The following is a 16,157-nucleotide window of genomic DNA, read 5'->3' as shown; positions in this document are numbered from 1 at the left end:
CACCACCAGGGAAGCCCAGGTTTGATTATTGATTCAATCTCCATACTAATAAGTGGTCTGTTCATATTTTCTGTTAATTCATGATTCAGTCTTGGTATGTTCTATGTTTCTAGGAATTTATCCATTTCTTGTAGATAGTCCAATTTGTTAGCATATAATTTTCATAGTAGTCTCTTACGATCCTTTGTATTTCTGAGGTATCAATTGTAACATCTCCTCTTTCATTTCTGATTTTATTTATTTGAGTCCTCTCTCTTCTTTTCTTAATGAGTCTGGCTAATGATGTATTTTGTTTATCTTATCAAAGAACCAGCTCTCAGTTTCACTGATCTTTCCTGTTGTCTTTTTAGTCTCGGTTTCATTTATTTCTACTCTGACCTTCGTTACTTTCTTCCTTCTACTAACTTTTGTCTTAGTTTCTCCTTTTTCTAGTTCCTTGAGATACAAAGGTAGGTTCTTTGATATTTTCTTTTTTCTTCATGTAGGGGTTTATCCTTATGAATTTCCCTCTTAAAACTGCTACTACTGTATCCAATAAGTTTTGGTATATTGTATTTCCATTTTCATTTGTCTCAAGATATTTTTTTAATTTCTTTTCAACCCACTGGTTGTTCAGTAGCATGCTATTTAATCTCCACATATTTGTGAATTTTCCAGTTTTCTTCTTGTAATTGATTTCTAGTTTCACACCACTGTTGTTGGAAAAGATACTTGATATGATTTCAATCGTCTTAAATTTAAAATGTGTTTTGTGGTCTAATACATGATCTATACTGGAGAATGTTCCATGTGTAAATGAGAAGTATGTGTATTCTATTGCTTTTGAATGGAATGTTGTGTAAACGTATGTTAAGTCCATCTGGTCTAACATATTATTTAAGTCTAATGTTTCCTTGTTGATTTTCTGTTTGATATTCTATATCTATCCATTGACGAAAGTGGGGTGTTGAAGTCCCTTACTATTACTGTTATTGCTGTCTTTTTTTCCCTTTTGTGTCATTAATATTATATATTTAGGTGCTCCTTTTTGGGGTGCATAAATATTTACAAATGTTACATTCTCTTGTTGGATTGACTGCTTTATAATTATATAATGACCTTCTTTGTCTCTTATTACAATCTTTGTCTTAAAGTCTATCTTGTATTATATATTACCTCAGCTTTCTTTTGGTTTCTGTTTGCATGGAATGCCTTTTTCCATCCCTTCACTTTCAGTCTGTGTGTGTCCTTAAAACCGAAGTGACTCTCTCACTTAAGGCAGAATATATAAATTGGGTCCTGTCCATAGACCTTTTATAACTCCCAATGAGGTCCATTTATCATGGAATAATATATTTAATAATATAAATGCAATTCACCATTAGCATTATTATGAAGAATAAGAAATATCAAAACAATTCCTATATTTATTTGGCTATTGTTATTGAAGGAAGTGATTTTTTAAAAAGAAAAGTCTGATCAAATAACTTATTGTTAAACTCTAGAAGGAAACAAGTGAAGAAGTCACTTCTCCATTCACTGTTCTCTCCTTTTCTCACTGTGCTCCAGCCGGACTGCCTTTCTTGCAAGCCTTCTAACACGCTGGAGACACTATCCTTGAACCTTTGTTCTGGAGGTTTCTTCTGTGGGTCTAGATGTGGTCAATCCAGGTTGCATCACAGCCCCTGAATGAATTTTGTAAGAATTTCTATCCCTCTCACTGTCTTTGTATCTCTTTTTTATTTTGTAATTTATTTTTATAATGGGGTATAGCTGATTTTCAATGCTGTGTTTCTTCCTCCTGTACATCCACTTGATTCACTTACAGAGAGACATCAATCAGTTCCTTTTCAGATTCTTACCAGTCTTCTATATTCTCTTCCGGTGACGAGAGTGTGCTGACTAAAGTGCTTTGAGCTATAGAGTAGGTCTTGTCAATTACCTATTTGGTCTATGGAATGGTATCTATGCTAATTTCAACCTCCTGGTTTATGCCTCACACCACCCCAGCTTTCCCCTTTAGCAGCCATAAGTGTGTTTTCTAAATGTGTGACGCTCTTTCTGTTTTGTCATTTAGTTCATGTGTAGCCATATTTAGATTTCACCTATAAGTGATATCTTATGATAAGTCTCTTTTACTGTATGACTTATGTCACTGAGAATGATCATACCTAAGTCCACCCGAGTTGCTGCAACTGGCCTTCTTTCATTCATGTCATGGCTGAGTAATATTCCATTTTACCTAAGTACCAAATCTTCTTAATCCATTTTTTCCTTCCAAGGTCATTTACATTGTATGCCAGTCGAGGCTCTTGTAAACAGAGCAGCCCTTAACTTTGGGGTGCCTGTGTCTTGTTGATTAGTAGTTTTCCCAATTTATACGCCCATGAGAGGAAGTGCCCTATGCTCTCTAGCTGTGTTTTTCAGATGTTTTGGGAAACACCATACACTTCTCCAGAGTGGCCGTTGGCAATTTCAATCCCGCCCATCAGCGTAACAAAGCACCCACTTCTCCCTGGCCTGTCCTGCATTTCTGGTTTTTACGCTTTTTTAGGATGGCCCTTTTGACCGCTGGGAAGTGAGACTTCTTTGTAGTGCTGATTTGCATTTCCCGCTTGCTTGGTTGGCCAAAAAGGGCGTATGCGTTTTTTCCTGAATATATTCAGGAAAAAACGCATACGCCCTTTTTGGCCAAGTGCATCATTGTCCACGTTTGGCAGCTTTTCATGTGCTTTAAAGGCGAGTCGCATCTACATCCTGAAATCTGTTTCCTACAATTCTGCCTTGCTTTCAAATCCTCTTCGTTGCCTTCCCTCAATATATTTTTGGACGAGAGTTATCATTTATAACTCTGCAGGTTTGTGAATTGCAGGACCCCTGAGCTCCATTTGTCAACTCGCTTCTTTGGGAGCTGGCCGCAAAAGCGCAGGATTGCTTCAGGCCCTATTCTGGTTCCAGGGGGGCAGGCTGAGCCTGTGGTTCATTCTTCTTCCTGATGGGAAAATAGAGTGACCTGTGCCTGTCCCAACACCTAGAGCTAGTCTCTCATTGGTTCCCCCTCTTCCCGTTCATCCTCAGGACAAATTGCAACCTGTACGAAAGAGGAGGTTAAAGGTGCTGATTCTCCAAGTGGTGAGATTGTTACTAAAGCAGCTGGAATGGCGAACCCGAGCACAAGGAGAGGAGAAATGAGGTGCGTTTTAGAAACCTTTCCCGATCACACGGTGTACCATCCTCTGGGTTTCCCATGCATGTTTTCGCTGTAGGAAGATTCCCTTGAACCTGGAGATTTGGGACCCATGGAATGGGTACCACGTAGTACTACTTTAAAGGGTCTGCATTTGCTCCCCCAACCTCACCAATCCTCTCAGCCCCTAGAGTGTCCACCCTTATGTCACATCCAGCTGTGGGTCTAGATATTGTCAGTCCAGGTTGCATCACAGCCCCTGAACAAATTTTGTAAGAATTTCTCTCTCTTTCACTATCTTTGCTTTTTTTTTGTAATTTATTTTTATAAAGGAGTTTAGCTGATTTTCACTACTGTGTTTATGCCGCTTTACGCCCACTTGATTCACTTACAGGGAGATATCAATACATAGGTTTTAAGATTCTTACTTGTCAGATATATTCTTGTGCGGTAAATAGGGGGTGTTGAGTCCAGTTCAGTGAGCAGGAAGTAGGTCTTGTCTATTACATATTTGGCTTATGGAACGGTATCTGAGCTAATTTCAAACCCTTGTTTTATGCATCACCCCACCTCACCTTTCCCATTAAGCATCCATAGTGTGTTTTGTACATGTGTGACTCTGTTCTGTTTTGTAATTCAGTTCATGTGTAGCGATTTTGACATTCCCTCTATAAGTGATATCAGTTCATGTGTAGCGATTTTGACATTCCCTCTATAAGTGATATCTTAGGATAAGTGTCTTTTTCTGTGTGACTTATTTCACTTAGAGTCATCGTACCTAAATCCACTCATCATGCTGCTACTAGCCTTATGACATTGATTTCATGGCTGAGTGATATTCCATTGTGCATAAGTACCACAACTTCTTTATCCATTTTTCTCTTTCCTGGGCTATTTAAGGTGTACCGAAGTGGAGGTTCTTGTAAACAGAGCAGCCCTAAACTTTGGGGTGCCTGTGTCTTGTTGATTTGTAGTTTTCCCAATTTATATGCCCGTGAGTGGTAGTTCCTGTGTCTTGTTGATTTGTAGTTTTCCCAATTTATATGCCCGTGAGTGGTAGTGTCCTATGCTCTCTAGCTGTGTTTTTTAGATGTTTTGGGAAACACCATACACTTCTACAGAGTGGCCGTTGGCATTTTACATCCCGCCCATCAGTGTAACAAGGTTCCTATTTCTCCCTGGCCTGTCCTGCATTTCTGCTTTTTACAGTTTTTTAGGATGGCCCTTTTGACCGATGGGAAGTGAGAATTCTTAGTAGTGCTGATTTGCATTTCCCACTTCTGTAGCATGTGGGATGTTCCCGAACCAGGGATCGAACCTGTGTCCCCTGCATTGGCAGGCGGATTCTTAACCACAGTGCCACCAGGCAAGCCCCCGTGTAAATTATTACAGAATATTCAGTAGACCTCCCTTGTTATATGGTTGGTCTTTTTGACACATGTGTTTAATATGTATTTGTATACATATGGTAACCCTAATCTTAATGTATCCATTCCTCCCACCTTTCCTTTTAGATAACCGTGGTTTGTTTTCTAAGTCTGTGAGAGTCTTTCTCTGTGGAAATATGTTCATATGTGTCAGTTGTTAGGTAACACCTAGAAGTGATATCACAGGATATTTGTCATCTGCTTTCCGACTTACCTCATGTTCTGTGATTATCTCTAGGCTCATCTATGGTGCTGCAAACAGCAGTGTTTCATTCTTTTCCATGGCGAATATTCCACTGTGTCCATGGACCACTTCTTCTTTTTACATTCACCTGTTGATGGGCATTTTGGTTACTTCTAAGTCTTGGCTATGCTAAATATTGATGCAGTGCAAGGTTGCCAGCCTGTGTCTTTTGGATTCTGGTTTTCTCAGGGGTTCGACCCAGCAGTGGGCCTACTACATCATATGGTAGTTCAATTTTTACCTTTCAACGCACCTCCATTCTCTTCTCGCTACTGGCTGTAACCAGTTTATATCCACCAGCAACTAGAGGGTATACAGATCTCTAAAACCCCTTCAGCATTTATTGTTTGTAGACTTTTTACTAATGGCATTTTGAGTGTTGGGTGGTGATACCTTTTTGTAGTTTCGATTTGTATGCGTCTAATAATTCCCGATGTTGAGCTTTTATCTACGTGCGTTTTCTTTTTTTTTTTTCTTTTATGTGAAACACAGAAACTTACCTCTTCAAATTGTTTCCTTGAAAAATGTGCCATGTTCTGAATTCCTGTGGCCATTACCTGCACCAGGACATTTTTTGAGGGCAGGTGTCATTTACAGCCCAGTAGTAATTGTGAATATTACATGACAATTAGCTCTGGATTTAAAGCTGCTGTTGCAGGAAACGGCCACAAGGAGGCAGCATTTCTATATTCTCAACTCTGGTTACTAGAGCAACATAGCCTTCCTGGAAGTCCTGTTTGTAGGTTGTAAAGTAGAGTGGAATGTGCCAGGACAAACCCACAAAAACTATGTCTACTTATTTGTTGTTGGTATTCTTAGTTTAATTTTCATTTTTCTCAGAGCAAATTTGATTGCAATGTTGTGTTTATTCTAGGTGTACAGAATCTCTTTCATTGATACATATATCTTTTCATGTTTGGATCCTGTTCCATATATGTTATTACAGAATGTTGTGTAGACCTCTCTCAGTATTAGGGATGTCTTTCATGATTATATATTTTATACGTATTAGCATATGTCTGTTGAACCCAATATCCTCCGTTATACATTCCTCACACCTTTCCATTTGGTTAACCACAAGCTTGTTTTCTGAACACGTGAGTGTCCTTCTCTGTGGAAATAGGTTCATTCCTATCAATTTTTAGATAACACCTATAAGTGATATCATAGGATATGTGTCTCTCGCTTTCTGACTTACTTCAAGATGTGTGATTATCTGTAGACTCATCTATGGTGCTGCAAATGGCCTTGTTTCATTGTTTTCTGTGTCTAATATTGCATTGTGTACATGGACCAATTTTTCATCCATTCATCTGATGATGGACATTTTTGTTGCTTCCATGTCTTGGCTATTGTAAATACTGCTGCAATACACGATTTTCCATCCAGTGTCTTTTTGATTCTGGTTTTCACAGGTGACAAGCCCAATAGTGGGCTTTCCGGATAATATGGTGACTCAATTTTTACCTTTAAACGCACTGCCATTCTGTTCCTATTATTGGCTGTTACCAGTTTGCATCCCACTTGGACCGAGAGGTTACACTATTCTCCACAACTTCTTCAACATGTATCGTTTGTTGACTTTTTGCTGATGGTCATTCTGCCTGGTGTGAGGTGATACCTTTGTGTAGATTGGATTTGAATGCGTCTAATAATTCCTTATACTGAGCTTTAGACATGTCCTTTTTTTTTCTCTTCCTTTTTTTTAAAGAGTGAGTACAACTTCCCTCTTCATATTGACTTCTTGAAAAATGTGTCATGTGTTGAATTTCCTTGCCTATTCCCTACCCCAGGGCACATTTTGAGGGCAGGTGTCATTTTCAGCCCTGCAATCCTTGTGACTATTAAGCAACCATTAGCACTGGGTTTAAAGCTGCTGTTGTGGGAAACAGCCACAAGGCGGCAGCATTATTACGTTCTCACCTCTTGTTACTATGGTAACAGAGTCTTCCTGGAGGTAGTGTTCTGAGGTTTTAAATTAGAGGGGAATGTGCTGGGACAAGCCCCCAGAAGTTTATGTCTCCTTATTAATGTTTGTTTTTTAAATTTAATTTATATTTCTTATCAAAGTAATTTTGGTTAGAGTGTTGTGATTGTCTGGCTGTACAGAATCTGCTCAATGATTCATACATATGTCTGTTCATCTTCGGATCCTGTTACCATTTTGCTGAAGGGGTTTTAGAGAACTGTGTACCTTTTAGCTTCTGGTGGGATGTAATTGGTAACAGCACTAACGAAAACTGAATGGAGCTGCTTTACAAGGTAAAAATTAAGCTACCATATGATGCAGCAGGGCCCCTTTTGGGCCTATAACCTAAGACCACCAGAATCGGAAAGACAGAGGCAGGCAAATGTGCACTGCAGCAATATTGAAATAGCCACGACATGGAAGCAAAAAAAAAGGTCCATAAACAGATGAATGGACAGAGAAGAAGTGGTATATGGACAGAATGGAATATCAGTCATGAAAAAAATAAAAGAATGGCATATGCAGCACCACAGATAAGCCTAGAGATAATCACACAACGTGAAGTAAGTCATAATGCGAAACACAAATGTCCTGTGATATCCCTTATGTTATCTGAAAATTCATAAAAATGAACATATTTCCATAGAGAAAGACAATCTCAGAATGAGAAGACAAACTTATGGTTAAGCCAAAGAAATGGTGTGAGGAATGGATAAATTAGGATATTGGGGTTAACACACATATACTAATACATATAAAAAATATAATCCCCAAAGACCTATGGAATACCAAGTGAGGTCTACTCAACACTCTGTAATAACCCACATGGAAAAGGACCCAAAGATCAATAGATATATGTATATGTGTAAATGAACAAGATTCTGTACACCTAGAACAAAAGACATTTTTCAATCAAATTTGCTCTGATAAAAACTACAACTTAAAGACACAAACAAGAATTAAGGAGGCTAAAGCTTATGGGGGTTTGTCCTGGCACATTCCACTCTAATCTGCAACCTAAAAGCACAACTTGCAGCAAGGATCTGTTTCCCTAGCAAGCAGAGTTGGCAACGTAGAAATGCTGCCACCCTAAGGCCGTTTCCTCAAACAGCAGCTTGAAATCTACTGCTAATGGTCACTAATATTCACAAGGACTGCAAGGCTGTAAATGACTCATGCCCTCAAAAAATGTCCTGGGGTAGGGAATGGCCATAAAAATCCAAACGTGGCAAATTTTTCAAGAAGGCAATTTGAAGTTGTAAGTGTAGCTCAATCTTAAAAAAAAAAGTAAAGGACATTGAGAAATGCAAAACATCGGGAATTATTAGAAGCATGCAAATCCAATCTACACAAAGGTATCACCTAACACCAGTCACAATGACCATCAGCAAAAAGTCAACAAACAATAGATGTTGAAGAAGTTGTGGAGAATAGTGTAACCTCTCGGTCTAAGTGGGATGTAAATTGGTAACAGCCAATAATTGGAACAGAATGGCAGTGCGTTTAAAGGTAAAAATTGAGTCACCATATGATCCGGAAGGCCCACTATTAGGCCTGTCACCTGTGAAAGCCAGAATCAAAAAGACACGGGATGGAAAATCGTGTATTGCAGCAGTATTTACAATAGCTAAGACATGGATACAAACAAAATGTCCATCATCAGATAAATGGACAAAGAAGAAGTGGTATACGGACCGAATGGAATACTAGACTCGGGAAAAAAATGAACAGTGCCGCTTTCAAGACTACAGATGAGCCTAGAAATAATCATATTAGTTTAAGTAAGTCAAAAGAGAATGGCAAATATCCTCTGATATCACTTATACATGTTATCCTAAGATTGCTACCAATGAACATATTTCCACAGAAAAAGACACTCACAGACTTATAAAACAAACTAATTGGTAGCCAAAATGAAAGGTGGGAGGATGGATAAATTAGGACTATGGGGTAACATACATATACTAATGTATGTTAAATGTATATAAACATATAACATATAAACTCCATGAATTATATAATCACCAATACATATAAAATATATAATGAAGAAACACCTACCAAATACCATGCAAGGTCTACTCACCATTCTGTAGTAAGACACATGGTAACAGAATCCAAACATGAACAGACATATGTATGAATCATGGAGCAGATTCTGTACAGCAAGACAATCACAACACTCTAATCAAATTTACTCTGATAAGAAATAGAAATTAAATTAAAAAACAAACATTACTAAGGAGACATAAACTTCTGGGGGCTTGTCCCAGCACATTCCCCTCTAATTTACAACCTCGGAACACTACCTCCAGGAAGACTCTGGTGCCCTAATAACAAGAGTTGAGAATGTAATAATGCTGCCGCCTAGTGGGTGTTTCCCACAATAGCAGCTTTAAACCCAGTGCTAATGGTTGCTTAATAGTCACAAGGACTCAGGGCTGTAAATGGCATCTGCCCTCAAAAAATGCCCTGGGGTAGGGAATACGCAAGAAAATTCAACACATGACAAATTTTTCAAGAAGTCAACATGAAGAGGCAAGTTATACTCACTCTTTAAAAAAAAAGGAAAAGAAAAAAAATGGACATGCCTAAAGCTCAGTACAAGGAATTATTAGCCACATACAACTCCAACCTCCACAAAGGTTTCAGCTCACACCAGTCAAATGACCATCAGCAAACAGTCTACAAACTGTAAATGCTGAAGGGGTTTTAGAGAACTGTGTACCTTCTAGCTGCTGGTGGGATGTAATTGGTAACAACACTAACGAAAACTGAATGGAGCTGCTTTAAAAGGTAAAAATTGAGCTACCATATGATGCGGCAGGGCACCTTTTGGGCCTATAACCTGAGACCACCAGAATCGGAAAGACAGAGGCAGGCAAATGTGCACTGCAGCAATATTGAAATAGCCACGACATGGAAGCCAAAAAAAGGTCCATAAACAGATGAATGGACAGAGAAGAAGTGGTATATGGACAGAATGGAATATCAGTCACGAAAAAAAATAAAAGAATGGCATATGCAGCACCACAGATGAGCCTAGAGATAATCACACAACGTGAAGTCAGAATGCGAAAGACAAATGTCCTATGATATCCCTTATGTTATCTGAAAATTCATAAAAATGAACATATTTCCATAGAGAAAGACAATCTCAGAATGAGAAGACAAACTTATGGTTAAGCCAAAGAAATGGTGTGAGGAATGGATAAATTAGGATATTGGGGTTAACACACATATACTAATACATATAAAAAATATAATCCCCAAAGACCTATGGAATACCAAGTGAGGTCTACTCAACACTCTGTAATAACCCACATGGAAAAGGACCCAAAGATCAATAGATATATGTATATGTGTAAATGAACAAGATTCTGTACACCTAGAACAAAAGACATTTTTCAATCAAATTTGCTCTGATAAAAACTACAACTTAAAGACACAAACAAGAATTAAGGAGGCTAAAGCTTATGGGGGTTTGTCCTGGCACATTCCACTCTAATCTGCAACCTAAAAGCACAACTTGCAGCAAGGATCTGTTTCCCTAGCAAGCAGAGTTGGCAACGTAGAAATGCTGCCACCCTAAGGCCGTTTCCTCAAACAGCAGCTTGAAATCTACTGCTAATGGTCACTAATATTCACAAGGACTGCAAGGCTGTAAATGACTCATGCCCTCAAAAAATGTCCTGGGGTAGGGAATGGCCATAAAAATCCAAACGTGGCAAATTTTTCAAGAAGGCAATTTGAAGTTGTAAGTGTAGCTCAATCTTAAAAAAAAAAGTAAAGGACATTGAGAAATGCAAAACATCGGGAATTATTAGAAGCATGCAAATCCAATCTACACAAAGGTATCACCTAACACCAGTCACAATGACCATCAGCAAAAAGTCAGCAAACAATAGGTGTTGAAGAAGTTGTGGAGAATAGTGTAACCTGTCGGTCTAAGTGAGATGTAAACTGGTAACAGCCAATAATAGGAACAGAATGGCAGTGCGTTTAAAGGTAAAAATTGAGTCACCATATGATCCGGAAGGCCCACTATTGGGCCTGTCACCTGTGAAAGCCAGAATCAAAAAGACACGGGATGGAAAATCGTGTATTGCAACATTATTTACAATAGCTAAGACATGGATACAAACAAAATGTCCATCATCAGATAAATGGACAAAGAAGAAGTGGTATACGGACCGAATGGAATACTAGCCTCAGAAAAAAATGAACAGTGCCGTTTTCAGGACTACAGATGAGCCTAGAAATAATCATATTAGGTTAAGGTATTCAAAAGGGAATAACAAATATCCTATGATATCATTTATCCATGTTATCCTAAGATTGCTACCAATGAACATATTTCCACATAAAAAGACACTCACAGACTTATAAAACAAACTAATGGTTAGCCAAAATGAAAGGTGGGAGGATGGATAAATTAGGACTGTGGGGCTAACATACATATACTAATGTATGTTAAATGTATATAAACATATAACATATAAACTATATGAATTATATAATCACCAATACATATAAAATATATAGTGACGAAACATCTGCCAAATACCAAGGGAGGTCTACTCAACATTGTGTAAAAAATTACATGGTAACAGGATCCGAAGATGAACAGACATATGTATGAATCATGGAGCACATTCTGTACAGCCAGACAATCACAACACTCTAATCGAATTTACTCTGATAAGAAATAGAAATTAAATTTAAAAAACAAACATAAGTAAGGAGACATAAACTTCTGGGGGCTTGTCCCAGCACATTCCCCTCTAATTTACAACCTCGCAACACTACCTCCAGTAAGACTCTGTTGCTCTAGTAACAAGAGTTGAGAAAATAATGCTGCCACCTTGTGGCTGTTTCCCACAACAGCAGCTTTAAACCCAGTGCTAATGGTTGCTTAAAAGTCACAAGGACTGCAGGTCTGTAAATGACACCTGCCCTCAAAAAATGCCCTGGGGTAGGGAATAGGCAAGAAAATTCAACACATGACAAGTTTTTGAAGAAGTCAATATGAAGAGGGAAGTTGTACTCACTCTTTAAAATAAAAGGAAAAGAAAAAAAAGGACATGCCTAAAGCTCACTATAAGGAATTATTAGCCACATGCAAATCCAACCTCCAAAAAGGTTTCAGCTCACACCAGTCAAATGACCATCAGCAAAAAGTCTACAAACTGTAAATGCTGAAGGGGTTTTAGAGAACTGTGTACCTTCTAGCTGCTGGTGGGATGTAAAGTGGTAACAGCACTAATGAAAACTGAATGGAGCTGCTTTAAAAGGTAAAAATTGAGCTACCATATGATGCAGCAGGGCACCTTTTCGGCCTATAACCTAAGACCACCAAAATCGGAAAGACAGAGGCAGGCAAATGTGCACTGCAGCATTACTGAAATAGCCAAGACGTGGAAGCAAAAAAAAAGGTCCATAAACAGATGAATGGGAGGAGGGGCAAGATGGCGGAAGAGTAAGATGCGGAGATTACCTTCCTCCCCACAGATACATGAGAAATACATCTACACGTGGAACTGCTCCTACAGAACACCCACTGAACGCTGGGAGAAGACGTCAGACCTCCCAAAAGGCGGGAAAATCCCCGCGTACTTCGGTAGGGCAAAAGAAAAAAGAAATAACAGAGACAAAAGAATGGGGACGGGACCTGCACCAGTGGGAGGGAGCTGTGAAGGAGGAGGGGTTTCCACACACTAGGAAGCCCCTTCGTGGGCAAAGACTGCGGGTAGCAGAGGGGGGGCTTCGGAGCCACGGAGGAGAGCGCAGCCACATTGGTGTGGAGGGCAAAGCGGAGAGATTCCCGCACAGGGGAGCGGTGCCGACCAGCACTCACCAGCCAGAGAGGCTTGTCTGCTCAGCCGCCGGGGTGGGCGGGGGCTGGGAGCTGGGGCTCGGGCTTCGGTGCTAGGCGGGAGGGAGTCCGGGAGGAAGACTTCAGCTGCCGAAGAGGCAAGAGACTTTTTCTTGCCTCTTTGTTTCGCGGCTCGCAAGGAGAGGGGATTCAGAGCGCCGCCTAGGCGAGCTCCAGAGACGGGCGCGAGCCGCGGCTATCAGCGCGGATCCCACAGCAACAGGGACGCAGAGGGAAAAACGGAGAGATTCCCGCACAGAGGCTCGGCGCCGAGCAGCACTCACCAGCCCGAGGGGCTTGTCTGCTCACCCGCCGGGGCGGGCGGGGGCTGGGAGCTGAGGCGCGGGCTTCGGTCGGATCCCAGGGAGAGGACTGGGGTTGGCTGCGTGAACAGCTATCGGCGTGGACCCCAGAGACGGGCATGGGACGCTAAGGCTGCTGCTGCCGCCACCAAAAGGCCTGTGTGCGAGCACGGGTCGCTCTCCACACCGCCCCTCTCGGGAGCCAGTGCAGCCCGCCACGGCCAGGCTCCTGTGATCCGGGGACAGCTTCCCTGGGAGAACGCACGGCACGCCTCAGGCTGCTGCAACGTCACGACGCCTCTGACGCCACAGGCTCGCCCCGCCTCCTCCGTGCCGCTCCCTCCCCCAGGCCTGACTGAGCCAGAGCCCCCGAATCAGCTGCTCCTTTAGCCCCGTTCTGTCTGGGCAGGGAACAGACGCCCTCAGGCGACCTACATGCAGAGGCGGGTCCAAATCCAAAGCTGAACCCCGGGAGCTGTACGAACAAAGAAGAGAAGGGGAAATCTCTCCCAGCAGCCTCAGAAGCAGAGGATTAAAGCTCCACAAACAACTTGATGTGCCTGCATCCGTTGAATACCTGAGTAGACAACGAATCATCCCAAATTTAGGAGGTGGACTTTGGGAGCAGGATATATTAACTTTTCCCCTTTTCCTTTTTTTGTGAGTGTATATGTATATGCTTCTGGGTGAGATTTTGTCTGTATAGCTTTGCTCTCACCATTAGTCCTAGGGTTAGGTCCGTCCGTTTTTTTTTTTTTTTTTTTTGCTTAAAAAAAATTTTTTTCCCCTAATAAATGTTTTCTTAATATTTTTTTCCTTATTTTCTATTTTTAAAAAATTTAAAAAAATTTTTTCTTAATAAATTTTTTCTTAATTATTTTTTTATTTTTAGTAGAAAAAATTAATAAATCTATTTTTAAAAATCAAAAAAAATTTTTTTCTTAAATTTATTCTTAATAATTTTTTTCTTATTTTTTATTATAATTGCTTTATTTTATTTTATTTTATCCTCTTTTTTTCTTTCTTTCCATTTTTTCTCCCTTTTATTCTGAGCCGTGTGGATGAAAGGCTCTTGGTGCTCCAGCCAGGCATCAGGGCTGTGCCTCTGAGGTGGGAGAGCCAACTTCAGGACACTGGTCCACAAGAGACCTCCCAGCTCCACGTAATACCAAACAGCGAAAACCTCTCAGAGATCTCCATCTCAACATCAAGACCCAGCTTCACTCAACGACCAGCAGGCTACAGTGCTGGACACCCTATGCCAAACAACTAGCAAGACAGGAACACAGCCCCATCCATTAACAGAGAGGCTGCCTAAAATCATAATAAGGCCAGAGACACCCCAAAACACACCACCAGACGTGGACGAGCCCACCAGAAAGACAACATCCAGCCTCATCCACCAGAACCCAGGCACTAGTTCCCTCCACCAGGAAACCTACACAACCCACTGAACCAACCTTAGCCACTGGGGACAGATACCAAAAACAACGGGAACTACGAACCTGCAGCCTGTGAAAAGGAGACCCCAAACACAGTAAGATAAGCAAAATGAGAAGACAGAAAAACACACAGCAGATGAAGGAGCAGGGTCAAAACACACCAGACCTAACAAATGAAGAGGAAATAGGTAGTCTACCTGACAAAGAATTCAGAATAATGATAGTAAGGATGATCCAAAATCTTGGAAATAGAATAGACAAAATGCAAGAAACATTTAACAAGGACGTAGAAGAACTAAAGAGGAACCAAGCAACGATGAAAAGCACAATAAATGAAATTAAAAATATTCTAGATGGGATCAATAGCAGAATAACTGAGGCAGAAGAACGGATAAGTGACCTGGAAGATAAAATGGTGGAAAGAACTACTGCAGAGCAGAATAAAGAAAAAAGAATGAAAAGAACTGAGGACAGTCTCAGAGACCTCTGGGACAACATTAAACGCACCAACATTCGAATTATAGGGGTCCCAGAAGAAGAAGAGAAAAAGAAAGGGACTGAGAAAATACTTGAAGAGATTATAGTTGAAAACTTCCCTAATATGGGAAAGGAAATAGTTAATCAAGTCCTGGAAGCACAGAGAGTCCCATACAGGATAAATCCAAGGAGAAACACACCAAGACACATATTAATCAAACTATCAAAAATTAAGTATAAAGAAAACATATTAAAAGCAGCAAGGGAAAAACAACAAATAACACACAAGGGCATCCCCATAAGGTTAACAGCTGATCTTTCAGCAGAAACTCTGCAAGCCAGAAGGGAGTGGCAGGATATACTTAAAGTGATGAAGGAGAAAAACCTACAACCAAGATTACCCAGCAAGGATCTCATTCAGATTTGATGGAGAAATCAAAACCTTTACAGACAAGCAAAAGCTGAGAGAGTTCAGCACCACCAAACCAGCTTTACAACAAATGCTAAAGGAACTTCTCTAGGCAAGAAACACAAGAGAAGGAAAACACCTACAGTAACAAACCCAAAACATTTAAGAAAATGGAAATAGGAACATACATATCGATAATTACCTTAAATGTAAATGGATTAAATGCGCCCACCAAAAGACACAGACTGGCTGAATGGATACAAAAACAAGACCCATATATATGCTGTCTACAAGAGACCCACTTCAGACCTAGAGACACATACAGACTGAAAGTGAGGGGATGGAAAAAGATATTCCATGCAAATGGAAATCAAAAGAAAGCTGGAGTAGCAATTCTCATATCAGACAAAATAGACTTTAAAATAAACACTATTACAAGAGACAAAGAAGGACACTATATAATGATCAAGGGATCGATCCAAGAGGAAGGTATAACAATTGTAAATATTTATGCACCCAACATAGGAGCACCTCAATACATAAGGCAAATACTAACAGCCATAAAAGGGGAAATCGACAGTAACACAATCATAGTAGGGGACTTTAACACCCCACTTTCACCAATGGACAGATCATCCAAAATGAAAATAAATAAGGAAACACAAGCTTTAAATGATACATTAAACAAGATGGACTTAATTGATATTTATAGGACATTCCACCCAAAAACAACAGAATACACATTTTTCTCAAGTGCTCATGGAACATTCTCCAGGATAGATCATATCTTGGGTCACAAATCAAGCCTTGGTAAATTTAAAAAAATTGAAATCGTATCAAGTATCT

The sequence above is a fragment of the Eubalaena glacialis genome, chromosome 4, assembly GCF_028564815.1.
Source record: "Eubalaena glacialis isolate mEubGla1 chromosome 4, mEubGla1.1.hap2.+ XY, whole genome shotgun sequence".
NCBI lineage: Eukaryota > Metazoa > Chordata > Mammalia > Artiodactyla > Balaenidae > Eubalaena > Eubalaena glacialis.
Note: the sequence above shows the minus strand (reverse complement) of the source record.